This window comes from Rhinatrema bivittatum, chromosome 7, assembly GCF_901001135.1.
Source record: "Rhinatrema bivittatum chromosome 7, aRhiBiv1.1, whole genome shotgun sequence".
Lineage (NCBI taxonomy): Eukaryota > Metazoa > Chordata > Amphibia > Gymnophiona > Rhinatrematidae > Rhinatrema > Rhinatrema bivittatum.
Genome location: NC_042621.1, coordinates 214,453,559 through 214,480,229, shown reverse-complemented (window position 1 = coordinate 214,480,229; position 26,671 = coordinate 214,453,559). Strand labels below are relative to the sequence as shown.

Here is a 26,671-nt window from a genome sequence, read left to right as displayed (position 1 = left end):
TCTCAAGAAAATATGGGGCAATAATCAGTTTATTTCATTGTGCCTGAGAAAGAAGGATTCTTTCTTCCCATCCTGGATCTCAAGGGTGTCAAGTGTCTCACTTGCGGGTGACGCATTTTTGCATGGAGACCTTGCGCTCGGTGATAATGGCCGTACAGTTGGGAATTTCTGACCTCTTTGGAACTGTCTGTAGCATATCACATTCCCATTCGATTAGAGCATCAGTGCTTTCTGCGGTTCGCAGTTCTGGGACACCATTATCTGTTTTGAGCACTGCCTTTTGGTTTGGCGACAGCTCCCAGGACCTTTTCCAAGGTAATGGTGGTATTCGTGGCAGAGTTGAGAAAGGATGGGATCCTAGTGCACCCATATTTGGACAACTGGCTGATTCGAGCCAGGTTGTTGGAGAGTCACCTGGTGACCCGCAAGGTGGTCTCCCTGTTACAGGAGCTCAGCTGGGTTGTGAACCTGGTCAAGAGCAGTCTTCAGCCTGTTCAGTTGTTGGAATACCTTGGGGCTTGGTTCGACATGAAGCAGGGCAAGGTTTTCCTGCCAGAAGCTCATATTCAGAAGTTGATGGCACAGCTACATCTATTGATGAACATTCTGTGCCCAACTGTATGGTCCTACCTGCAGGTACTTGACTTAATGGGGGTAACGCTTTCAGTGGTACAATGGGCAAGAGCGCATATGCATTCTCTTCAGTGCTCCTTGTTGTCTCTGTGGAACCCGCAGTCTCTGGACTATTCGATTTGGCTCCATCTATCAATGGAGATCTCTTCTCAACTGCAGTGGTGGCTACAGCCGAATCATCTAAGGAAGGGAATTTCCCTAATATGACTGGACTGGTGAGCCTCCATTGTTGGGGAGCTCATTGACAGGAGCTGACAATGCAAGGGCACTGGGATGCAGAAGAGTCTCTGGTACATCAGTCGTTTGGAAACCAGGGCAGTTCAGCTTGCAGGATGTTTGCAGTTCAGCGATAGGCTGCAGGATCAAGCGGTCCGGATAACGTCTGACAATGCAACAATTATGGCTTACATAAAACAAGGTGGAACCAAGAGCCGACAAGTATCGCAGGAGATACATCAACTTATGGATTGGGCCAAACTATATCTCCATATGATCTCAGCCTTGCATATTGCAGGAAAAGACAATGTAAGAGCAGACTTTCTCAGCAGGGAAATGGGTGCTATCAAACAAGTTGTTTCGGCTGATTCTGGATTACTGGGGTCTCCTGTTTCTAGCTACTTCTCACAGGAGACAACCAAAGTCACTGGGAATAGATGCCTTGGTGCAGGAGTGACCGGAAGACAAGTTGCTGTATGCCTTTCCTCCATGGCTCATTTTGGGCAGATTAGTCTGAAGGATCGAATGCCACAGAAGGATGGTGCTCTTGGTTGCTCTAGATTGGCCCATGAGATCGTGGTATGTGGATCTGTGGCGGCTCCTGGTGGAATTGCCCTTTCAGCTTTCAGCGCACAGGGATCTGTTGTGGCAGGGTCCTCTTCTTCACAAAGCTCTGACTATTTTGTCTTACGGTATGGCCCTTGAAAGGGCATGCTTGCTGAAACATGGATTCTCTGCGGCAATGATTTTCACCTTGCTAAGAGCTAGAAAGTTCTCCATTTCTTGGCTTCTGTGCTAGTTTGTCGAGTGTTCAAGGACTGGTGTGATGATCTGAGGTACTGTTCCTTGTTTGGTCAAGATTCCGCTCATTTTGGAATTTTTGCAGGATGGCTCGAATAAAGACTTGGCAATTAATTCCTTAAAGGTACAAGTAGTGGCTCTCGTATGTTTCAGGGGTTAGGGGAATGGTGGATCCCTGTTGGCTCATCTTGATGTGGCCCGTTTCCTGAAAGAAGTGAAAAATCTTCGTCCTTTGCAGTTTCTGGTGCCCTTATAGATTCTTAATTTGGTATTGGATTTCTTAACAGGCCCTATATTTAGATCAATGTACATCTTGAACTTGCAATTTCTGACTTTGAAAATGGTGTTTTTTTGTGACAATTTGTTCTGCGCGTAGGGTTTCCAAGCTGCAGGCCTTGTCTTGCCAGGAGCCATTCCTCTGGGTGACTTCAGGGGCGGTATAGCTGTGTATTGTTCCTTCTTGTCTACCGGAGGTGGTCACTGACTTTCACTTAATCAGTTCATCTCCCTGCCCTCTCTAGACAAAGAGAAAGATGTTGAGGCGTACCATCTGTTGCGACCCTTGAATGTTGAGACATATTGTCCAGTATCTGGAGGTTACTAAGCCTTTACGGAAGATGGATCACCTATTTCTTCTTCACTACAGTACTGGGCAGGGATAGCTGGCCTCACTGGCTACCATAGCTCGCTGGATTAAGGAGGTAGTCATGGCTGCATACGTTGATGCTAGGAAGCTGTTGCCTACTCAGGTCAGGGCTCATTCCACTAGAGCTGAAGCAGTGCAATGGGCGGAAGTGAAATTGTTGTCTACCATCAATATTTGCTGAGCTGCAACGTGGTCCTCATTACACACTTTTTCCAGGTATTATCATCTGAATGTGCAAGCCCAGGAGGATGCAGCCTTTGAACATGCGGTTTTCACTGGACTGTGGGCAGCCTCCCACCCTATATGGGAGTAGCTTGGGTACATGCCACTTGTTCTGGATTTATCTGACTGGACACTAAGAAATGAGAAATTACTACTTACTTGATCATTTCCTTTTCTTTATGATAGTTGGATGAATCCAGCTTCCCTCCCTTGGCTGCTGAATGGTTGTATTATGGTCCTCCACGGCTATGTGTTTTATAGGGATTACTGGTAAGTGTTTGTCCAGTCCCTAGACTAGTGTTTTATTTTTGTCTGAGCTCAGTGTTGCCTGTTAGCTAAGTATTGAAATGGTTACCTGTTTAATCAAGTTTTACTAGTCTGTCCACAGTTGCTTTTGAAGAGAATACCGGCAGGCTGATGTCACTGCAGGGATATATATACTGTGATGTCAGTTTGCTCTGTCTCCACCTGCTGGTAGAGGTGCATTACCTACTTGTTCTGGATTCATCTGACTGTCCTAAAGAAAAGGAAATTATCAGGTAAGTAGTAATTTCTCAATGCATAAGAAGAAAGCTTTTGTGCCAGTGGAAAAATAATGTACTTTGATCTCTGGTGTCTGGATTTTTAATTCACTCCAATGTGGTGTTAATCTGAGCTTTGTTCAAATATCATTTGAGCAGGGGTGGAAAAATCTTAGGCACCTACAATTTGACTCCTGCTTCTGTAGCCCAGGGGGTGAAGCCTTTGTTACTGCGGCTAGATGCACTCCCCTGCTTCTGGGCTGGAGGGCAGCATGAGCAAACAATGGCAAAAACAAAAAAAATAGACACAAACTGCTTAAAAAGAATTTGCCTTGTGCCCACGTTCTCTAAATATTTTTCTTTCCCTGACATAAATGAAATTCCTCAATCACGGATACATATATATACGCAAATAATACAATTGCACATTGTAGAATATATCTGTATATTGGTTGTTACATACTAAGCTTTTTTTTTTTTTTTTTTTAACTTGTGACAATGGAGTATGGTTTTTCATACCACTAATACTTTTCCACGTCTTTGGCTTGAAAACCTGCCAGCGAATAGGATGTTATCTATAAATATTTGTTCAATCTGTGCTTTTCAATCTTTTATCCAATAAGACCCTGTTTAACTACTGAAAATTCACATGACCTCAGATGACAACCAAAACAAAATAAATCTCCATTCCCCTTCTTTCCCTTGCCCCAGTTCCCCCAAGCAAGAAAGCATGGTGGCAGTAGTAACAGTCAGCAATAGGGCCTGTGAATCGGTGTGCTCATACAAACCATGGCCTTCTGCAGTGTGGTTTTCTTTTTAATTCTTACAGGAAGCACATGCAGAAGGAAGGGAAAGGGCATTTGAATCCATATTGACTCAAAGGTGTCACACTGACTACTGTGATTTCAGTATCCATGTTGACAACCAAAACTCAGCAGCTGCAAACTACTTCTTTCCCTCAGTAGAAACCTTAAACCTGGGTGAGGAGTAGAGAGACCTCAAAGAGGAGCAGAGATATTTGCCAACCAGAAACTACCTTACCTTGGTACTGGCAACGGGCTACAGGAGATCGACCCCTCCCTTCCACCTTTCCAGGGCCATGCTGATGTCATCAAAGCACGCATACTTCTATCATTTAAACCTGAGCTCTTCAGTGCACAGCTGGGGAGGAGTAGAGAGACTTCAATCTCCTGTAATCTGTTGCCAGCACCATTTCTTGGTGCTGGCAACAGATTGCAGGAGATTGAGCACTTCTTTCCTCCATCTGGGGCCATGCTGACATAATCAAAATATGTGTACTTGCATCATTTAAATCCGAGCTCTGTGGCACGAAGCTGCATGTCAAAAGGATGTGCCCCTAGGCACCAAATATGGGAAAGAGAGAATGAGCCTTGTATGTCCTTTCCTGCTCCTACAGAGAATAAAGACTCTAAGGACGATCATGTTATCGGGGTGAGTGAGGCCAATAGAGAAATAGATGGTGAAGGTTTCTTGTCGGGGGAAACCAGCCACCCCCTCAATCCATTGCTGGTCTTGCCTGATGGAGGATTGATACCTCATGATAACTTCTTAAATACAGCAGTAGCACTCACACAATCTCAGCTCTTGAGAATAATATAGAGACATCTAAGGCGGGTTCCCCTGTTGGATGAGTGTCCCTCATTATTTAAAAAGTGTGTGTGTGTGTGTATGTATGTATATATATATATATATATATATATATATATATGTGTGTGTGTGTGTGAAGTGTTATCATTTGATGAAGATAAAGTGCCTATTCTTTCAAAAATATATTATCTTAAGAGGAAAACAATTTTTGGTAATGAAGGGGCCTTAGATGTATTAGCATTTCGTGAGTTAACACTTTCTTAGAAGCATCCATAGAGGATATCCCCACTAGAGCTACTTTGTTTAGTCTCATTCTCTTTGCTGAAAGATAAGGATTTTTTTTTTTTTGTGATCAAAAGATCCAGAACTTTCCTGATTTCTCAAGGGCCATTCAGGCCCAAAAGAAGCCTTTCCTTTAAGCAAAAGGTATTGGATATCGTTGCAAACTTTTGTGACAAGTTTCCTTGTAAATGTCTAGTCGCATAACAAAATAAATTTTTCTCTGATCCACTACACCTGCATCATTTCCTACGTGATAAGACATTGGTAACTTCTGTGAGTCTTTAGAAACGTAGGGTAGCGGTAATTAAATGCTGGTAACATAGTAATGCTGTTAATTGTGAGGTCTCAGTAGCAATAGTTTATTGTAATATTGATTTTCTTTACTTATAGAATTTTTTTCATGACTCCTCATTCTTTCTTAATGTGGGCTAATAAATTTAATATTTGTATGGTTATGTATTCTAAATGGAACTTCTGTATTTCTGTTTTTCTAATACATGGTTTGTATTTGATATAAATAATAAAGATATTATAAAAAAAGAATCCTTACACCCTGTTCAACTAATAAATCACCCAAAAGACAAGGTTGTCCATACACTCATCCTACTCTACACGGAGCACTCCAAGAAGTCCAAATTGACAACAACCAGACCGTTCTACTCTCCTGGTCAGACTACCATCTAATACACCTCGAGATGTATCTACTCCTATCCCACAGACTTTCTAAGATAGAAACTATAAAACTGCTCAGGCCAACCTCAAATCTCAGCCCTGAGAGCTTTCTATAAACCTTCCAGAAATTGCAACCAGCCACTCTCTCCCACCTTTCCTGTGCAGCTGATTCAGTCATTACTCTTATTGACTTCTGGAACTTGGAACTCACAAAAACCATAGGCATGCTCACTCCTAAGAAGATCACACACACACAAAATCCCAAACCCAACCCCTGGTTCTCTTCTGAACTAAAAGGGAAAGACAAGTCCTCAAAGGGACAGGAGAAACTGCAGAATTCACCAGATGACTCACTGCAAAGCCATCATGGAAGCAAAAAAGATCTAATTCTCTAAAATCACCCAAGCAAAAAACTATCAATGAGTGCTCTTCTTGACAGTAAACTCCTGGGCTTCCCTGCTGCTCTACTTCTCTTCTTTACAACAGATGATCACTGTAACAAACTGGCCAAATTCTTCATGAACAGAATCAACCACATCTGAGCAGAGCTAGATGCCTCTACTATATGTCTTGCCAAGCTCAATAAAACCACATCCCCTCACCCCTTTGCTTTTTTGTCCTCTGCTTAACAAAGATGGTGGATTCCATCCTCACCAACCTCAAACCCACCACATGCCTGGAAGATCCCACCCGTCCTAGCTCATGAAACGAGCAAATTCGACTGCTCAGCGACTTCCAACTGATCATCAGTGCTTCACTTGCTGAGGGCTATGTACCAAAATCCCTAAAGAAAACTGAGACCTATTTTGAAGAAACTGAATTGGGACCTCATTGACCCAGCAACTACCATCCAGTCTCTATAACTTACCTTTCCTCAGCAAGATCATTGAAAAAGAATTCCTGCTATAGCTAACTGATTTTCTGTAAGCCACAATTCACCTGAACCCTTTACAATCTGGGTTCCAATCCCACCATACTGCTGAGATTGCTCTAACTTACATAGCTGAAGAGCTATGATTCTGCTTAGACCGGGGCTAAACAACCCTCCTAGTACTCCTAATTCTCTCAGCTGCTTTTGACAATAACTATGGTATCCTCACTTCCTACTTAATTAAGCTAGGACTCACAGGCCCAGTCCTAGCATGGCTTAAATCTTTACTCCACAACTGAACACAGGTAACCTCATTAGATCTGCACCCCCTTCTCTGTGGTGTGCCACAAGGATTCATCCTCTCAACCTATTTAACATTTACATACCCCTTCCATTGGCAAGCTGCTCAGGGAATTTTGAATGCTCTACCACACTTATGTTTGACATTAAGCTATGTGCCCACTAGGTTCAGACCTGGTCAAAGCAATCTTTAAGTAGTTACCTGTGAAAGATCGCAGTCTGGTTACACTTCAAAAAATTAAAGCTAAATCCCTTAAAAAATGGAGGTAGTATGGATTGGAAAATGTGACTACAGTCATATCCACCCAAGAATGACTGACGCTGGAAGGCGCAACCCTGTTCTTCAGCCAATAAATCACAGATTCTCAAAGCTCCACTGCGGCCAAAATTCTATCAGTAGCTATCTGCTTTCTTCAGTCTGCACCAACTACACCATCTCTGCCCCTTCTTTGATAGTCCAGATCTGTGTAATCTCCCACCTAGGCTACTGCAACTCCCTCTACATTGGGCTACCTAAGAAACTTAATCATCTAGTTCTGGGGGAATTCTGCGCTACTGCGGAATGCAGAATTTGCGCAGAATTCCCTCACGCAGATTTCCTCCTTCGTTGCTCTTCCCGCAGATTTCCACCGTCTCCACACAGATTTCCTCCCTCGCTGCCCTTCCCTGTAGATTTTCATTGTCTCCTCGCAGATTTCCTCCCTCACTGGAAGAGGATTCAAAACCGGAAGCATGCTGCATACGGACAGCAGCCATTGCGGCTCTGGCTCATGGAGAGTGGGGGCATCACAGCACAGCACGGATGGCTCAAGGTTAGCAAGCTGCACTGTGATAAGACCAGGACCCAACAATCGAAAAAATAGAGAAAGGGGGAGGGTGAAGGGAGAAAGAGAGAGAGGGGGGGGGGAGGGGGAGTGTTTCTAGTATGAGAGGGAAAGCAGGTGAATGGGGACAGGGCAGATACCAAGGGGGATTCATATTTCCATTCGTTCTTGGCCAAAGGTCTGCAGCCTTTGACATGTTTGCCCTGGGCCGGACAGCTGAGCGGACTCTGCCTTCCCCCACAGAGGATACATTTAACCCATCTGCTGCGCGAGACAGACCCCACAGAAGTGGGAGATGGGTTAAATGCGACTCCTGCTGCTGCATGTGAGGCTTGGAGTTAGCTTTCTGATTCAGGTAGTGGCAGTGGTCATTGTCTGCTCAGCTGTCCAGTGCCATGGGTGGCTGCCCCTAGCCTAGAATAGGTGGAGATGTGAATCCTTTGACCTCTGCTTCTGTTCCTAGTTATCTCCTCTCATGCCACTCCCACTGTAGTGAAAGAGAGAGGACCCAGGGGCTGCCAGCAGACCTCATCCTGCTGGCGGCTAAAGAAGAGGCCCAGGCTACTCCTGGGGGAAATCTGCGTTACTGCGGAGCACAGAATTTGTGAGAATTCCCCCCCACCCCACCCCATGCAGAATTGCCAAATTCTGTGCAGAAAATAGCAGAGGAGACCCCGGCAAGCCGTGAACAGAGCAAAAAGAGAAGGCCCCCGTGTGCCATGAACAGACTGTGCTCTGCTCAAGGCGAAAATGGAAGGCTCCTGTGTGCCGCATGCCGGTGAGAGAGAATGTGTGTCAGGGAGGGGAGGGTGAGAGAGCATGGGGGTGATGCCGGTGAGAGAGAATGTGTGTATGAGAGAGGGGAGGGTGACGGAGAGCATGGTTGGTAAGAGGGGGGGTGGGGAGGGTGAGAGAGCAGGAGGGTGTGAGAGAGAGCATGGGAGGTAAGAGAGGGTGGGTGGGGGGGATGTTTTGAGTGTGGGTTTCAGAGAGAGGGAGCCGATATGAGGGGAGGGGGATGCCGGTGAGAGAGAGTGTGTGAGAGAGGAGAGGAGGGTGTGGGGGAGGTGAGAGAGACAGCTTGGTTGGTAAGAGGGGGAGTGGGGGGGATGCTTGAGTGTGGGTTTCAGAGAGGGAGCCTATATGAGGGGAGGGGTGTGGGGGGAGGGTGACAGAGAGCAGGAGGGTGTGAGAGCATGGGAGGTAAGAGAGGGGGGCTGGGGGATGCTTGAGTGTGGGTTTCAGAGAGAGGGAGCCTATATGAGGAGATTGTGAAGGAGTGTGTATGTATGTGAGAGATTGGGAGCTCGTGTGTATGAAAAAGGGATTGTGTATATGTGAGGATGCTAGCCTGTGTAAAGGGATTGTGTATGTGTGAGACAGAGCCTGTGTGAAGGGCTGCGTGAGAGACAGACATAGGTAGCCTGTGTGAGGATGTATGTGTGAAAGAGAAAGGGAGCTTGTGTGGGTGTGTATGCAAGAGAGAGGGCCCTGTATGAGGGGGTGTGTGTGTGTGTGTGTGTGTGTGCAAGAGAGTGAGGGAGCCTGTATGAGGGTGTGTGTATGTGGAAGGGACACTTTTTGCAGGGAATTTTGCTCAAAATATTTAAAATTCTGCAACTTTAAGTAATAACTTTGTTCTGTAATAATTAAAAATGTAATTACTTAAAGACTCAAAAATGTGAGATCCAATAATGCTAGACACTTATGAAATATCAATATATATAGTAAGTCTAGCCCAAATATAAATGAGGATTGTATGGAAACATCCAGGGAAACCTCAAATGGTGCCTACAATAGGCTATTTTGATGCCTATGTGGCTACTGCAACTCCAACAGTAGCCACATAGGCATCAAAATAGCCTATTGTAGGCACCATATGAGGTTTCCCCGGATGTTTCCATACAATCCTCATTCATATTTGGGCTAGACTTACTATATATATTGATATTACTTTAAAGACTGTCATGTAAACTTTGTTATTTTGACCAATATAAAGTTTGCAGAATTTTCAGTTTGTGCACAGAATTTTTAATTTTTTTTGTGCAGAATTCCCCCAGGAGTAGCCCAGGCCCTGAGAGTGTATGTGTGAGCACTTGTGTTTGTTGTGAGCCAGTGTGGGTGGGTAGGTGTCTACCTGGGAGTCTGTATATGGGGGGGGGGGGGGGGGGGAGTGTGTGTGTGTGTGTGAGAGAGAGAGAATTGTTCTGTCTCCCCACATACATGTGTGTGACAGATGGCATGTGAGAGAAACATGTCTGATTTCAAAAAATATTGTTATTTTTAAAAATAAATGTGCAGAATTTTGCAGAATTTAGAAAATGTGTGTGCAGAATTTTCAAAGCAGAATTTTTAATTTTTTTGCACAGAATTCCCCCAGGAATAATCATCTGCTATTATTACAAAACTTGGTTGCACGAATGACAGTAAACACCAGCAAGTCTGTCTGAATTGCCCCACTTCTGATGTCACCTTACTGGTTTCTGGCACACTAATGCACCATATTCAAAAATCCTGGCCCTGGCCTTCACAGTTGGACACTACCCTGTCTCACCAACCGACTCACCCCTTGTACGCCTTCCCAGCAACTACATTCACTAAGCCAAGTTGGGCTGGAGGTATCAACCCCCCGCCCCCCCCCCAAGAAAAACTGGGAAAAGAACTTTCTGCAGGAGCTGTCCCCACTTTATGGAACACTCTACCATTGGACATCAGTCTCACCCCTGCCCTCCTTGCCTTCAGGAAACAATTAAAACACTTGCTAACAGCTTTTGACCCATGGCCAGAATCTGACTCTCTCACCAGATCCTTAGTTTTTCTGGTCCCCACAGATTGCAAAGATGGATACAAAGCCATATGTCTTATTGTAGCCATACATATTGCGCGCGCACAATCTAATTAGCCAACAGTTGTAGCAGTATGTATATCCATTCTAATGTTTCCAACCATCACCTGAATAGTAATGTATATTGTCTGAATGAATTGTAATGCAAAACCTGCTATAGCATGCTTTCAACTCCTCGGCTGGAGAAGCGTATCTTAAATAGATGATAATCCTATTGGTTGCAACATGACGTAGAGGTTCTTAGAGAGGGGAGGTGGTCTTATTTCTTTATTACCATCCATATGTGATTCCATATGATGTCTGGTTTGGGAACAGCTGTGTTAGATTGTTCATAATTGCAGTATGATATTCAAATAGCTGTGGCTGCGTAGTGAACAGGAGAGACAAAATTGTGGGAAACAGTAGATAGGTTAAAGCCCTACTTAAATTGTGATTTTGTAGAATTTGGGTCTCCTGCAAGACTAACCTTCTACTGCGGTTTAAGTAAGCAGAAGGTGGTTTTTCTTTAAAGCAACCAGTCTAGTTAGCAGTTAGCATACATTTGCACAGAGGTGGAAAAATTTTCCAAGAGCTTGGGTATCAGCCTACATTTTTTAGGAGCCAAGACAAAAAATCTCTCCCCAGGCAGCTCATCTATTTTTTTTTAATTTTTACTTTTTCACTATTCTTATTTTTACTTTATTTTTACATTGTTTGTTTGGTTTTCTTAGTTCACTTTTTCCCCCACTTCTCCTTCTAACCTGTTCTCTCATGCTCCTCCACCCTTATCTCTCTCCTTTCCTTCCTCCTTTCCTTTCCTTCAGCTTTTCTTTTGGTCGGGGCCAGTAGCAATAGCAACTGGCCCAAACTAGTAATGGTTCTTCTGGCCCTGGGACCGACAAGGTAGTTCCTTCGAGCCTGGACCCTAACTACAGCTTCTTCCCACCATGGCGTGATGGCAGTGTCTCCTCATGGGCCAGTCCCCACTGCAACAAAGGCATCTCTTTGCCTGGGTCTGTGGTGGTGGAAGCAGCTTCTCCCAAGCAGGGGCACGCTGCATGGAGTGGTTTCTTTTTCAGCCTGGGTCTGACTGCAGTGAAAGGGCTTCTGTCCCAGGCGAATGTGGTGGTGGCAGCAGCTCTACCTAGGCCAGTGCCAGGTGCTAAGGATAACCTGGAAATTTTCCATCCTGGCATTTACAAATGAGAGGCATAACTGGTTCCATGACTGTATACTTAGATTTTGCTGCAGTTTTGTTCATCTTAATAAGAGCTACACTCTTGAAACTGCTCACTTAATGTTGAAATACTTTGTGTGTTGGTACTTCAGATGTCTTGCAGTCCTGTTTGTATAAAAAGTGCTAGATGTACAACTGTTTTTACCATGGAGCACCACACTCTTTCTAAGAGAGCCATGTTGAAAGCTAAGAAAGCAGAATTTTCTCAAGAATCTCTGTCCTTTGTGGTATCTATTACAGTAGGGGCAACTTTTGTGTCATTGTACTTTCCAAGCTTTTTCTTCTCTCCATTATATTGTAGACATACTTTTTGTAAGTGCCATTTCTTTTCAACTTTGTGTTTTTCTTTGTGCTCCAAAATGTCATTCTATCCCTTTCTAGTAATGTTCCTATGGTACTTTCTTAGTGGCTGTGTAAATATTTCTGTGACTTTTAAAGCATCTGTAAATCAAACCATTTTAAAACAAATGAAGTTTTGTACAGCTTGCTAAAACATCATTGCCAGTTTCCATGGCTGTTAATGAAATACCTTTTTTAAGCAATTAATGTTGTTTGAATTAATTTAATATACCAAGATTAAAGGATTGTAAAAGAAAATGAAGCAATCAGTTCCTTATCCCCCTGCTAGACCAGACCTCACAATAGGGATTTCCTCTTAGAACATAAGTTGCCATACTGGGTCAGACCAAGGGTCCATCAAGCCCAGCATCCTGTTTCCAACAGTGGCCAATCCAGGCCATAAGAACCTGGCAATATCCAAACACTAAGTAGATCCCATGCTACTAATGCCAGTAATAGCAGTGGATATTCAATAAGTCAGCTTGATTAATAGCAGTTAATGGTACGATACATGGAATGCCCCCTAGTCCTTCTGCTATCCGAAAGAGTAAATAACCGATTTACATTTACCCGTTCTAGCCCTCTCATGATTTTATAGACCTCTATCATATCACCCCTCAGCCATCCCTTCTCCAGGCTGAGCAGCCCTAACCTCTTTAGTCTTTCCTCATAGGGGAGCTGTTCCATCCCCTTTATCATTTTGGTCGCCCTTCTCTGTACTGTCTCCAATGCAACTATATCTTTTGGAGAAGGTAGCTGGTGCAAACAGAGAACACCGCCCCTAAGCTGTTTGCTGTGATGTCATTTCCCCTATAAGGGAGGTGTCCTGGAGGCAGTCCCCGGTAGTTCTCTGACTCACAGCAAGAATGGACGGATTAGTGCTGTTTGTTTTTTTTCTTCAGACTGATTGCAAGTCCTCCCTGGGCTTGGGGCAGTTCTTTGGAGTCTTTCCTCAGTAGCCCTAACTCCTGGGTTGTGGTCGGGCTTCCCCCTGGTGATCCCTTGGGTCACACCCCCAGCTCTTGCAAAGGTTGGAGTGGCTGCTCTGGCAGGGGACTTCCCCCCACCCTACAGGGAGATGAGAATCCTAAGGGCTAAGATGCTTTGCCCAGATTTTGGCTCCGCCCTTCTCCTGGAAGCACAGTAAGTTTTTAAAAAAAAAACAAAAAAGAAGAAAGGGGGAGAGAAAAAGGCAAACAGAGGGCGTTGAAGGAGTAGACTGGATCGGCTGGGGAAAATTGGAACCCTAGCATGGTGCACCCTGATCAGCTGCAGGGAAAATGCACCAGGACATGCACATGCATAGGCCCGATATGCAGGGAGGGAATGTGTTTACAGCAGGCGCACAAATGCTGCCAGCACTACTGCCTGCTTCGGTAAGCCAGCTCGGCAGCATGCTGAGGGGAAGGAGATGGTCCTGCCTGTGGGACCAAGAGGCTCCCTACAGTGGCGGGTTCCCTATGCCCCCGCTGCCAGTCTATTCCACCTGTGGAGGATCCTGGGCCTCCCCCCCCGTGGAACAATCGGGTGGTAAGGAGAAGGGGGACAAGATGAGGCAGCAACACTCAGGTTAAGTGGTATCATCGGAGACCGGGGGCACTCAGACTCTTCCTCAGTTGTTTCTCTGGGGGGCAAGCAAAGGATACCAAATGACCTGAGTTCCCCTGTTGGTGGCCCCTCAAGTGTCTTTTCAGCAGACTTTGTCTTGCTGATGCACCAAGTGTATCAGGCTATGCAGGATAACCAAGACCTCCCGGGCCCATCCAGAATCTCTGGACAGAGACTACCCCATAAAAAGCCTAGGTCTTCTACAAATACTAGAGTTTTCTCAAAGACTCCTGAGTCTAGGGGGAGCTCCTCAGGGCCAGACTCTTATCCATCAGAGGAGCAAGAGTGCTCCTCAGAAGACTAAGCTGAGGCAGCGGTGGTGTGTGTTTTTCTCAGAGAAGACCTGCCAGTGTTAATCACGGATAGTCTGGCGGCCCTTAAGATTGCTGATCCCAGAAGGGAGGACCACCCGGAAGGGGACCCCATCCTCTTGGGGAGGAAGAAACCTCAGAAATCTTTTCCCTTTCATTCGGCTCTGAAGGAGATGATTATGTCGGAGTGAGAAACCCCCCCAGGGCCCCCTAAGGGGAATGAAGATCCTTGGCAAGGTCTATCCCCTGCCACAGGATATGAAAGACTCACTACTCTGATTCCCTAAAGTCAGTGCCTTAGTGTCAGCAGTCACTCATAGGACCACCATTCCAGTGGATGGTGGGTCACCTTGAGAGACCAACAGGATAGGAAAATTGAAAGCCTCTTTAAACAATCTTTCACTATTAATGCATGGACCTTACAAGCCTCCATGTGTGGGTGATATGTGGCTCGGGCAGAAGTTCTTTGGGTTCCAACAATTGCCAGACATGGAAGACTCAGCCATAATTGTATCTGGGGTAGCCTTTTTGGCAGATGCCCTTTATGATCTCCTCAGGATGGCCTCTCGAGCCTTGGCTTCTGAAGTAGCCATAAGAAGGCTGCTCTGTCCTCAAAGTCCCGCTTGCGCAGATCATCCTTCAAATGGGGTCTGCTCTTTGGGGAAGAGCTAGAGAAACTAGTAAAGAGCCTTGGGGTCAAAAACCCCAGAGGCTCCCAGAGGACAGGCTAAGGCACAGTTTTAGGAATCTGAGGTGCCAGCGCCTCAGATTATCACAGGCACAAGTTTGGCAGCCCCCTCCTTTTCAACAGGCAAGAAGGTCCAGGACTCAGCTCTTTCAAGGAGCCAAGCGTTCCAGGTCCGATCCCGCAACCAGGGCAGGCTCTAGCCATCCTCCCCAATGATGCTTAGGGGTCCCCCTGAGTTTTGTCCCTGTGGGAGGGTGCCTACAGGGGTTCTATTTGGGGTGGACCCACATCACTGCAGACTGTTGGGTACAAGCTCAGGGTATGTGCCCGAACGGTCAAGTCAGTATCCCAAATATTCATGGTCTCTCCTTGTGCCTCCCCAGACAAGGGAGAAGCAATAGAGGCTATCTTAGCCAAATTACAAAAGTTATGAACAGTTTGCCCCATCCCATGTCAGGAGAGGGGCACGGGAACCTATTCCATTTACTTTGTGGTACCCAAGAAAGACTGCTTCTTTCGGCCTTTATTAGACCTCAAGGAGGTCGTCAAATGCCTCAGGGTCCCGCGTTTCCATGTGGAAACCCTGTGCTCGGTCTCCCTAGACTTAGCCGAAGCATACTTTCACATCCCGATAAGGGAATCTCATCAGAAGCTCTTGTGACTCTGTGTGTTGGGCAACCACTTCCAGTTTCGAGCCCTTCCCTTTGGCATTGCGACCACAGTAAAGACCTTTTACTAAGCTTATGGTGGTGGTAGTAGCCAAACCTCACAAGCAGGGAATTCTAGTCCACCCCTACCTGGACAACTAGCTCATTTGGGACAAGTCCACCCAGGAAAACTTCAGAGTTGCCCTCACCATAGTGTGCTTGATGGAGCATCTAGATTGGGTGGTGAATGACATGAAGAATAGTCTCGAGCCCTCGCGGTCCCTGGAGTTCCTGGGAACACTTTTCGACACACAAGCTGGGCGGGTATTTCTCATCCCCAAGAGACAGGAAACATTAATTTTCCACACAAGAAGTTTCTAAGCTCAGTCTGCAAATACAGCCTGGCACTTACCTGCACCTTTTAGGCCTCTTAGCAGCAGCCATAGATTTGGTTCTGTGGGCTCTGGCACACATGTGCCCCCACAGCAAAAATCCAGAGTAAACAGCACACGCAGAAAGGAGAATGTGTGGCTAACAAAATTAATAAAGGCACTGTTCAATATATAAAAACAGTTTTATTTAATTACAGTTAACAAAGGAGATTTTCAGATAACAATTCACTTCTTGAACAAGGGACCCCTACAGGATTCTCTACTGACCATGTGGACACAGACCTCAAGGAACTACGAACAACTTTTGACCATGCATCTATCAGTAAGGGGCAGCCTAGACTGGTGGATACATCTTCCCAACCTCACAAAGGGGATAATCCTAGTCACGCCAAAATGTGTCATTCTGACCAGAGATGCCAGTGGCATAGGCTGGGAAGCCCATTGCCAATGTCAGATGGCCCAAGGGCTGTGGGGCCAGCAGGAGAAAACCTGGCACATAAACAGGCTTGAGCTGCAGGCCATCAGCCTAGCACTCAGGGCCTTTTTCCCATCATTAAAAGTCAGGAGAGTCAGAAATCACTGACAGTGCCATGGCCTATATAAACTGCCGGGAGGGGTGGGGGGTGGTGGTATACACAGTCAGTCCCTACTAGCGCACAAGACGGCAGTAATCTGTGCCTGGGCAGAATGGAATCTGGAGAGCCGGACAGCAGCCCACATTGCAGGCTCATGCAATACCAAGGCAGCAACAAGCTAGACCAGGGTAAATGGAAGCTGAGCCATTGAAGCTTTCCTCAGTATCGTGGGCAATTGGGGGCACCCAATGATGGATCTGATGGTATCCCGACTTAATGTGAAGACGAAAGATAGAGAATCAAGTGATCCTGGTTATTCTGGTAGTGCTGGACTGGCAGAGGACAGCATGGGACATGGACCCCAGAGATTACTGGTAAGTCCTCCCCTGTGCCTTCCGGAAAGGAAGAGCCTTCTCACCAAGGCCCTATATATATTTATTTATTTATTTATTTAAACATTTTTATATACCGACCTTCCTCACAAGATATCAAGTCGGTTTACAGTACAGAAAATAATTATCAGTACATCAAATACATATCCAATTAAATTACAATAAACATTATCAAAAACTCTATAATCATAAACACAAAATAAAACCAATGTCAAATTAAAATCCTAATTTAAAAAACAATAAAACAATGTAAAACTAATACTGCAGCCCACATTAATCATTAATTCAGCATAGAATAATATCTAGAACACATTCTACTAATCACTAATTTGGCCCATTTCCCCAGGAGAGGAATTCTAACCTATCCTTCCTAGCTCCCCTCATTTTTCCAAAGATATCTAACCTATATTTTAATCGGAGAGAATAAAACCTAATGCAGGACAATCACTATACTTAACTACTGTTTAAATAACCAGGTCTTTAAAAGTTTTTTAAACTTCTGAATGCATGATTCAGATCTGATATCAAGCGGAAGTGCGTTCCAAATTTTAGTACCAGCCAGAGAGAGAGTCCTCTCCCTGACTGAACTCAAATGAGCTACTCTCGGTGAAAGAATTGTAAGCAAGGCTTTCCCAGAAGATCTCAAAGTACATGCCGGTGTGTGTATGCGCAAAGATGTGTTCAACCATTCATTATTACAACCATACACTGTTTTATGTGTTAACATTAAGCATTTATAATGAATCCTAGCATTTATAGGCAACCAATGCAGCTCTCTCAAAACGGGGGAGATATGATCATATTTTCTCTTATTTGACAATACCCGCGCTGCTGCATTTTGCAATAGCTGCAAAGGTCGCAAAGTTGAAAGTGGCACTCCTAACAATAGAACATTACAGTAATCCAATTTCAGTGATATAATTGCTTGTAACACTGTACGAAAATCTTCTGCATGTAATAAAGGTCTTAATTTTTTCAATATTTGCAATTTATAGAAGCCGTCTCTAAGGCTTTTATGGCAGCCTTCATATTCAGTTCCGCATCGAGGATAGGACCCAGGTCTCTTACTTCAAACTTAATCTCATAAGATGGTGCTAGCGACTTGATTTCTGTTTCTATTTTCTCTGTTACTTTGTTACTTAAGTATAGTATTTCTGTCTTTGCACTATTTAGGGACCATGACATGTGAGTCAACAATTGTTTTATGGAGGTAAAATATATTTCCCATAATTTTAAAGTAGACTGGAGTGAATCATTAATAGGTAGTAAAATTTGGACATTATCAGCAAACAAATAGTGGACCAGACCCAGTCCAGCTAAAAATCTACAGAGAGGGGCCATATGTATATATTAAAAAGAGTGGGAGACAATGAAGAGCCCTGGGGGACCCCTGTCTGTATCTCCACCGGCTTCGATTCTACTGTGCCCAATTTTACTCTGAAAGATCTATTAGATAGAAATGATCTCATCCAAGTGAGGGTAGTGTCTTTCAGCCCAATTTCTTGTAGTCTATCTATCAGGGCTTCATGATTGATAGTATCAAATGTCGCCGATATATCCAATAGGATTAATAGGTATGATTTATGTTGATCAAATCCTCTTTGAATCGTGTTGGTCAGAGAAATCAACAAAGTCTCTGTATTATGTGATTTACGAAACCCAAATTGGGAAGGAAAAAGCAAATGATTTTCCTCAAGATACTCCGTCAACTGTCTATTTACAACTTTCTCCAATAAATTAGCCACAAATGGGAGTATTGAGATGGGACGATAATTTGTCATAACCTGCGGGTCAAGTTGTTCTTTCTTCAATAAAGGTTTTACTATAGCGCATTTCAAAAGATCTGGAAATATTCCCTCCTCTAACGATATATTAATAATGTCTGCCAGTGATTTTGCTATAGTATCAGGGACTATTTTAAGGACCTTAGATGGAATAACGTCCAATGGGTGAGTGGCTGGATTAGACTTCTTTATCAAATTACTTACTTCTAGTGAGGATACCATTTCAAAAGATGACCAGGCAACTGAAGGATTACAAGGTAGTGAGATATTTTGAATGGGTTGGTTTTTTAATTTCTTTACGAGATCCTGTACTTTATTTATGAAAAAAGAAGCGAATTCGTTTGCTTTTTCTTTTGGATCTTCGAAGACATACAAGTTTCCTTTGGGTTTGATAAGGTCAGCTACGTAAGAAAATAATATCTTGGAATTGAATTGAATTCCTGGAAGACCCTGCTCCATTCTGTCTTACGGCACGGTCCTTCAAAGGGCGCGCCTGAGCAGGAGAGGATTCTCCCCTGCAGTCATTTCCACTATGCCGAAGGCTAGGAAGTAGTTAGCTGCTCTGACATATATTAGAGTGTGGCGCATATTTGAGGCTTTCTGTCATGATGACAACGCCTCCCATGGAAAACAGGTCAAGCACGTTTTGGAATTTATCCAGTGAGGGCTGGATAAAGGTCTATCTCTTAACTCTTTGGGAGTGCAGATGGCAGCCATCTCAGCATTTAGAGGTCCAGTCAAGGGCCGCCATATAACACACCCAGACATATTGCATTTTCTCAAGGGGGTAAAGCATTTTAAATCATCTTTTTGCTCCTCTATGGTCTCACCTTGGGAACTTAATCTGGTCCCCAAGGCCCTGACGGCCCCCCCCCCCCCCCCCACCTTCCCTTTGAGCTGCTGAGACGAGCTTTGCTTAAGGATATTACTGGTGGCTATCTGCTCAGCCAGACGAATCTCCGAGGTACAAGTGCTTTCCTGCAGCGATCCATACTTAGTTTTCTCCAAAGGGGCTGTGATCCTCTGTCCGTTCCCCTCCTTTCTATCTAAGGTCTTGTCACCCTTTCACCTCAATCAGATGACTAACTTGCCGGCTTTCAAGAAGGGGGAGCCAGTCAAGGAGGAGGCAGAGTTGCATTCTCTGGATGTCAGGTGGATGTTGCTGCGGAACCTCAAAGTCACAAACCCGTTCAGAAAAACTGACAGACTGTATTATTTGGCGACCCATGCAAAGGCGAGGCAGCCTCTAAAGCAATCTTGGCCAGATGGATTAAGGAGGCAATAGGCACAATCTGAATCCTGAAGGGCAAAAAGGTGCCATCAGGCCTCTGGGCACACTCCACTAGGATCCAGGCAACGTCATGGACGGAGGTATCAAGGGTGCCTCCGGAGGAGATCTGCAGGGCGGCCACTTGGGCCTCCCTATAGTCCTTCACCAAGCACTACAGAGTGGATGTCTGGGCTAATTCAGAGGCCTCCTTTGGAGCAAGGGTGCTAGGTAGATCCCTATTGTGAGGACTAACATCCTGCTGTCCTCAGAGAATACCTGTAACAGGTAAGCAACTTTGCTTTACCCTGCTATTCAGCTGGGCCTACAGTTTCTTGGCATGGAGGAAGCCAGAGCAGCCACTGGTGTAATTAAATTTGTAGGTCGGAGCACCCAAGCTTCAAGTAGTTGGCTGTGTCCTCCAGGGGCAATTTTCAGTTTTTTGTGCTAGAATTCATGATTTCTTAGCATTTGCCAATGCAAATGTCAGCTTTGGCAGAAATCTACTGGGGACTGCCTCCAGCACACCTTCCTTTTAGGGGAAGTGATGCCTCCAAGCTGTTTGCTGTGACGTGTTCTCTGCACCAGCTGTGGGAGGACTGGTCTAGCAGGTGTCAAGGAAAGCAGATTATCAGGTAAGAAGAATTTTGTGTTCATGTATCAAACCCCTTTAATGCTTTTCAGATTAGTTTGGCTCTTGAATGTACATTGTTGATGTTTTTTTTATTGCATGGCACTGTAGGTTCATGGCTTTTATACTTGACTGACTTCTTCAAATTCTGTCTCTTCTGTTTGCTGCTGTTAGAATGAATGTGAACAGAATATGGGTCAATGCTGCTGGATTAGGCAGGTTTGGGTAATTGTTTTGAACAGTCTCTAGTCAGTGCCACCAACAGAATTTAAAGACATGCTAATTAAACCACATCAGTATCAGTACATCCACAATACATGTCGAATGTCATGGACTGAGCAAACAATTCTAGTTAAATGTTCTGTTACAATGGCATTAGAAAGCAATTCTTCAGTAGTAGTTTTCATGTGCTGTGCTCCAGGATTTTGACTGATGTCTAGAGACCTTCTTTTTCAGTTTTACTTTTTATGTGTTTGTCCCAGTAGTTTCTGTGTTTTACAACAAGGGGAAAAAAAAACAGGGGAAAATCAGTGTAAAAATGACTTCATTTTGCTGGGTAAATATTGGAGTTTATTTTGATGGACAGAAGCCAGGATGGTAAAAAATAAAATCTTTCTTTCTTTAATTAGATTAGGAGCCTAGAGCAGGGTTTCACAAGCATTTTGCAAAGAAGGGCACATAAGTTTCAAAATCATTGATAGTGCTACCTGAATCTTTTAAATAACCTCTTCTCTCAGCATCTCACCTTTTCTCTCTCCATCTTCTATTGTCTCCTCTTTTCTCTCCAACTTTTCCCATCTGCTTTCTCCCCAGCAATTTTCCTATCCCCTTACCCAGTTGTCTTTCATTTTCTTTCCCTCTCTGAGCAGCTCCCTTTTTTTGACCACCCGCCCAGTGTCCCCTTCTCTCTTCCCTCCTCCCGGAAGGGCACCGTTCCCTATGTGAGCCTGCAGGAATGTTTTTGAAATTAGGGTGAAAATCAGGGCAAAAACCCAGTTATTTATTGGTGAAAATCAGTTTGAACAAAAAACGAAGGACCCTACTCGTGTCATTAGGTACAGTTTTGAAGTATTGTGGATTTAGTGATACCTTGAATGATTTTGTGATACATGCTTATGTAATCAATTTTAACATAATTCTTTTAAAAATTGTGACTAATTTCTTGGTCTGTTTCTTTGTTTTTCAGAAAGTAACATGGTTTTAATTTATAATACCCCACCCCCGCCTGTTAAGGTTACAGAAAATACTGCTCATTAAAATTGTTTTTTTCTTTTTTATCACAAATGTGTGCGCAAAACACGCTCTAACATTCAGGTACCAGGACATATGATAGTCATTGAGTAACATGTCCTAATACATTTTATTACATTGATCTTAAAAAAATGTAAAAAGAGCCAGTGCAACAACTTAAATTCATCTTTACAGAAATGTGAGAACCCCACTGGTTGGTGTTTCAGGAAGGCACTGTTTCAAGGGAGCTTCGCTTTAATTCCAAACTGCAAGCACGAGATTAGATTGAATTAAGTGAAGTTCCTAACATTTTTCGTAATATGGTCTAATCTTTTTTTTTTTTTTTTTTTCTTAAACCAAATTTTCCTTTGTATGATTTATTCCTTGTGAACCATTTAACAAACATTACAGTAGAACAGGAGATCTGGCGTGCATAAGTTTTCAGGAAGCTTCAGAACAAACATTACTGGGGAGCTGACAGTAATCTCATGATCTTCTTTGGCTACAGGCACAGGACTGTTTGAATGAAGCGTCAGAAGGAATTCTGTGTTATTTATTTATTTATTTAATTTCTTTTCCTATACCGATGCTCAAGACTAGGTCTTATCGTACCGGTTTACAATGTAACTGAGGGGAAACCAATTAACATCAAGGTAGAAAGTAAAATTACATTAAACAGGGAGCATAAAACCTGGGCAATGGAAGACAGTACAGAGTTTAAACTAAGAAACAATTAGAGAGAGATAAATATATAAATCAACAAAAACTGTAAGCAAGAAAAACACATGTTAAAAACACGTGTTAAAACACATGTTAAAAACACGTGTTAAAACACGTGTTAAAACACGTGTTAAGCAAGAAAAACACATACACATTTATTAAACACACGTCATACACCCAAAGGGATGAAGTCCAAAACTAGTGAGCAGGTTTCCCTGACAACGGATAGTAGTTAGGGCTGAGGCCTTGATGACTGCATTACTTCAACACCTGTAAGTGGTTTTCAAGCAGGGCCTGGGACCCTTTTCGCAATCCTGTGTGGCTAGTTCATTAGTCATTCTTTGTTTTATCTCTGTGAATGTCACAGAGATGATTTTTCTTCCATAAGCATATCTTCTGGTTCGAATCCACGGCAACATTGAGCATAGTCTGTCTTTATGAAGCTGATTAATGTTTTAGCAAAATCAATTAAACAGATCTGTAGTTTAATTAAAGGGGCAGGGCATAAGAATCTATGTACCTTTCACTAGTAGGTTTTTATATTGTATGTGATGCCAACAGGAAAGTCCTCTGACAACTGATGTGTGACACAGATCCTTTTCAATTCACTTACTGCTGCAGTTATTTTCTTTGCCCTTGAAGCTGTGCCAGTTGCTGCAGGGGTGCTTTGTTTTGTCATTTCAAAGCTTTCCGACCTTTTCTTATTCCTGCCCAGTATCCCAGAGATACACTAGTAAAGTTTTCTGTTATGCACAGACATTTTAATTCATGAATTTGGACACTACTGAGTATATGGTATGTGGGTTATGACTATTTTGGTGGATGGCCTGGTTTACACGTGTCTCTGCAGGCAGTCACTGAAGCAATGCACTTGAACTTTTGACAGGCAAGGATGTGAGTTGTCAGTACAAGGGTCCTCTCTTCAATCCTTAATCAACATGGGTGGGGTGAGGTTGGGAGGAGAGTAAAATGGGATTGTCCTGGTTTTGATATGTCTTCGTGAGAAGGCAGGATAAGAAGATTTTATTACCAGAGTTATGATTCACAAGTCAGTTTCACATTTTAACCTAAAGATTTGGTGGTCTCTGATCCCCGTTTGTGATCCACACATCAAAATCTAAGGTTAAGCCAATATTTATCCCTTAAAATTGTGCCATATGGTTTTTGTGTTGGAATGCAAAGCCGTACGATGTGTGTGGGTTTATGGACAGGTGGTACAAGCTTGTCTTGGACAGCCATTGATAACTCGGGATTAGAGCGGGAAGAAGGTGAAGGGGGGGGAGGGAGGGGAAGGAGGGTACTGGAGGAATAGAAGGAACATGGACAGGCTGGGGAGCATGGGAAATGGTCGAAAGAGTAGGGGTTTGAATTGGGGTCTTGTGATTGGCAGCAAGGAAGGGAATGACGCAACAGCTGCTTGGTGCCATTTGAGTCTGGGCGGCATGGAGAGAGGACGCCTGGGGGCTTGCGATCCCGCCCTCCCTCCCTGTGTTCAAGGTGTGCGGTGGTATATTTCTGTTATGTTTGTCGCAGCGGAGGCGGTAAACCCGAGCCCTAGTTACTATTGAAGAATTTGTAAGGTTAAAAGGGGGAGGAGGGGAATGAGGGGGGGCAACTCGTGCAGTTGGCGGGGGCTGCTGAACAAGAAGGCCTGCAAGCTTAGGGGCTATAGCTCAGGGCCAGGGCTTACCCTCGCTGGTATGAGGCAGGGGAGGAGGGTGGCAGTGCTTTACCTCTGGGACGAGGGGTAGAGATGGAAAAGGGAGGGGGGAGGAGGGGAAGATAATGGGGGATGGGAAGTTGGTGGTTACATGATATAATGTTATAATTGTTGTAAGGGGCTCGGGTTTGGAAATAAACTGCGGCCTATGTTCAGATGCCAAAAGTGGTACGTGTTTTATTGGGGGTGGAAGGAGCGATCTGAGAGCAGGTCTAACCTCCCTGAGTTATCTAACACCATACCGTTCCTTCCCACAGATAGTTACAGCCTGCTTACTTTGATGTTTTACATTCTTTGAGGAGAATCCCAGGAGCGAGATAATTCTGCTGTTGGGCTAATTTACAAGATAAACTAACTCGGAGGCCTCCAAAAACTGGAAATTCTTCTTCTTCTGCCAGTAACTATGGCAGAAAAGTAAAGTTAGTGATGTTAGCAAATCCGAAGCCTTGTTGGACTGGCCAAATAAAAATCCCTGAAATTCTTGATCTTTATTTGTAATCCGAGTTTCCACAGTGATTTTAGGTGGAATAAGATGTCTACTCTTATTTATCAAGTAGCCATGCATGCTTTTAATCTCTCTTCCTTTTTTGTCCTTTTTTTAAACATGGTTGTCTGTCTGCACCTTGAGCTGTCTACAGTTGTTCTTCAGTTTAAAACTATTTCAGACTAGGTATCTTTTAAAGCATTCCTTAACATGTGTTTTGTTTTGTTTTTAAGTTATGCTGCCTGTCTCTCACCTTTTCTCTTGGACAAGATTTGGCAGGTGAATAGTGAATGTTTTTTTGGTTTTGTTTTTTTTTTCATGAGGGTGACCTGGCAGTTTTTTCTGCTCCTTTGGACCTCTACTTGATCAGAAGTAGTGCCTGGACCATGACACGATGAGCCTTCATTCACTGCTACTCAGGATTTTACTCCTATTTTTGTTTTCTTTTCTTTCCATCCCCCAACATGTCTAGTCTGGTAAACCAGCAAGTTTTTTGATCAGAGGCCATATACCAGGGCTCCTGCTAGGCCCCAAATCCAGTCACCAGGTGTCTCCCTGAAGTGATGACTCTAACTCCCTACCTTGCTCCCTGGATGGCCATGAATGCTGCTGCCACAGCATCTCTAGCCAATCCGGCAAGTGGATCCAGTTGGCGGACTTTCTGCGCAGCACTGCCATCTAAGCTGCCTCAACAGTTTAAGTATATTTTTAAACTCAGTGTTTTTGTTAATTTACTTTACTTTGAAAAACCTATTGTCAGGTTTATTATAATAAAAACCTTCATAAGCATTTTCTGTTCATCAATTATGTTTTTGTTTTACAAAATGACCTTCTCCAGGAAATACATAAATTATTTTTTGGAAAAGAAATAGTCCACCATGATCGCATTTGTGCAGTTATTCACACCATATTTCAGAATGTGCACAAGTTTATTTGTGCATGGTTTCTCTAGCAGCGTGGATAGCAGAGAGAAGAGCACTACCACCAAAGCAGATGGACAAAAGACCTTCTTACACAACCTGTCTCACTATGGGCCACTAGTGACCCAAAAATCACAACTACACACAAAACTGTTATGGGGAGTATTTTTATAAATATATTTTTTAAACTTTTTTTTCCAAGAGCAAGCACAGTAACAAGTATTATAAATGCATTTTACAGACTGAAACAGACAGATGTTATCCTGTGCTGCTACACCCACATGTCTTATAAAGCTATCTAAGCATAACAAACAAATAACCTTTTAACCAGAGAGAAAAGAGAACTCCCCCCTTATAAACAGTTAGCGGCCCAAAACAGGCTCCAAATTCTATCATGTAATGAAGTTTTGTGCTGCAACGCCTAAGTGAGCTGTTCAATCAACACAATTTATTTAAGCTGTTTGCTCCAATGCGCTAACAATGGGATCAGCTTCCAAAAGGTAGTGATTGTGAAGCGGGCTGCGTGTCTCATATACCCACTCCATTTTCGCCGTTCCTTTTTAATGATCACCCAATTCCCCTAGTGGGTATATCTCCGCTGTGAACTGAATCGGAGTCCCCAGGCCCTTAGCGATTTCTGCCTGCACCTCCTTTCATAAAACGTGTGTGTTTAGGCAAGATCACCACATATGTATATATGTACCCTATTGTCCGCAGCCCCACCAACATATGCATGACGCACCAGGAGAGAAAATGGAAAAGAACAGCGAGTGTCTGTATGCCCTGTGGGCTTGGACAATTTTTACAGTGTGGAGTGAGAAAAAAATTTAGGATTTTGCAGAGGAGGAGAGGGAGCATGCCATTATAGCTGCCATCAGCTACGCTGCCATCTTAGACCCCCTGTTCTTACATTTTTTGGATTTAATCTGAGAAGTAAGGAACCTCAAAAGGCGACAAAGGTGGATGTAAGCCAGTCAGATAGGATTCTCAGCACCTATTTTTAGATTGGTACTATATTTTAATGTCTGTAGTTTTGGTTTGTAGGTATTTCAATTATTAAAAAGGCTTTTATACTTCTTTTATTGCCACTTTTGCATATATTTGGCTCAGTAATGTGTATAATTTTTGTGAACAAAATATTGCTAAAATTGCTTTTGCTCAGCTGCAAGTTAGACAGCTTGATCTAACGTATTGTGCTTATAGCTGCTTAGTCTTAATGTACTATGGAACTATTGATTTGTTTGCCAGTGGAAGAGAGTGTGGATGTCTGTGTACATTGCAGTGGCAGCTTGCCAGCTGGCTGTGG

At 43.8% G+C, this 26,671-nt stretch overlaps 1 protein-coding gene across 4 annotated transcripts in view; it reads left to right on the top strand.

Annotated features, from left to right (window-relative positions):
• The window catches only part of SGMS1 (sphingomyelin synthase 1), a 338,660-nt gene that overhangs the window by 76,564 nt on the left and 235,425 nt on the right, over window positions 1-26,671 (top strand). The gene's annotated exons all lie outside the window — the stretch shown is intronic.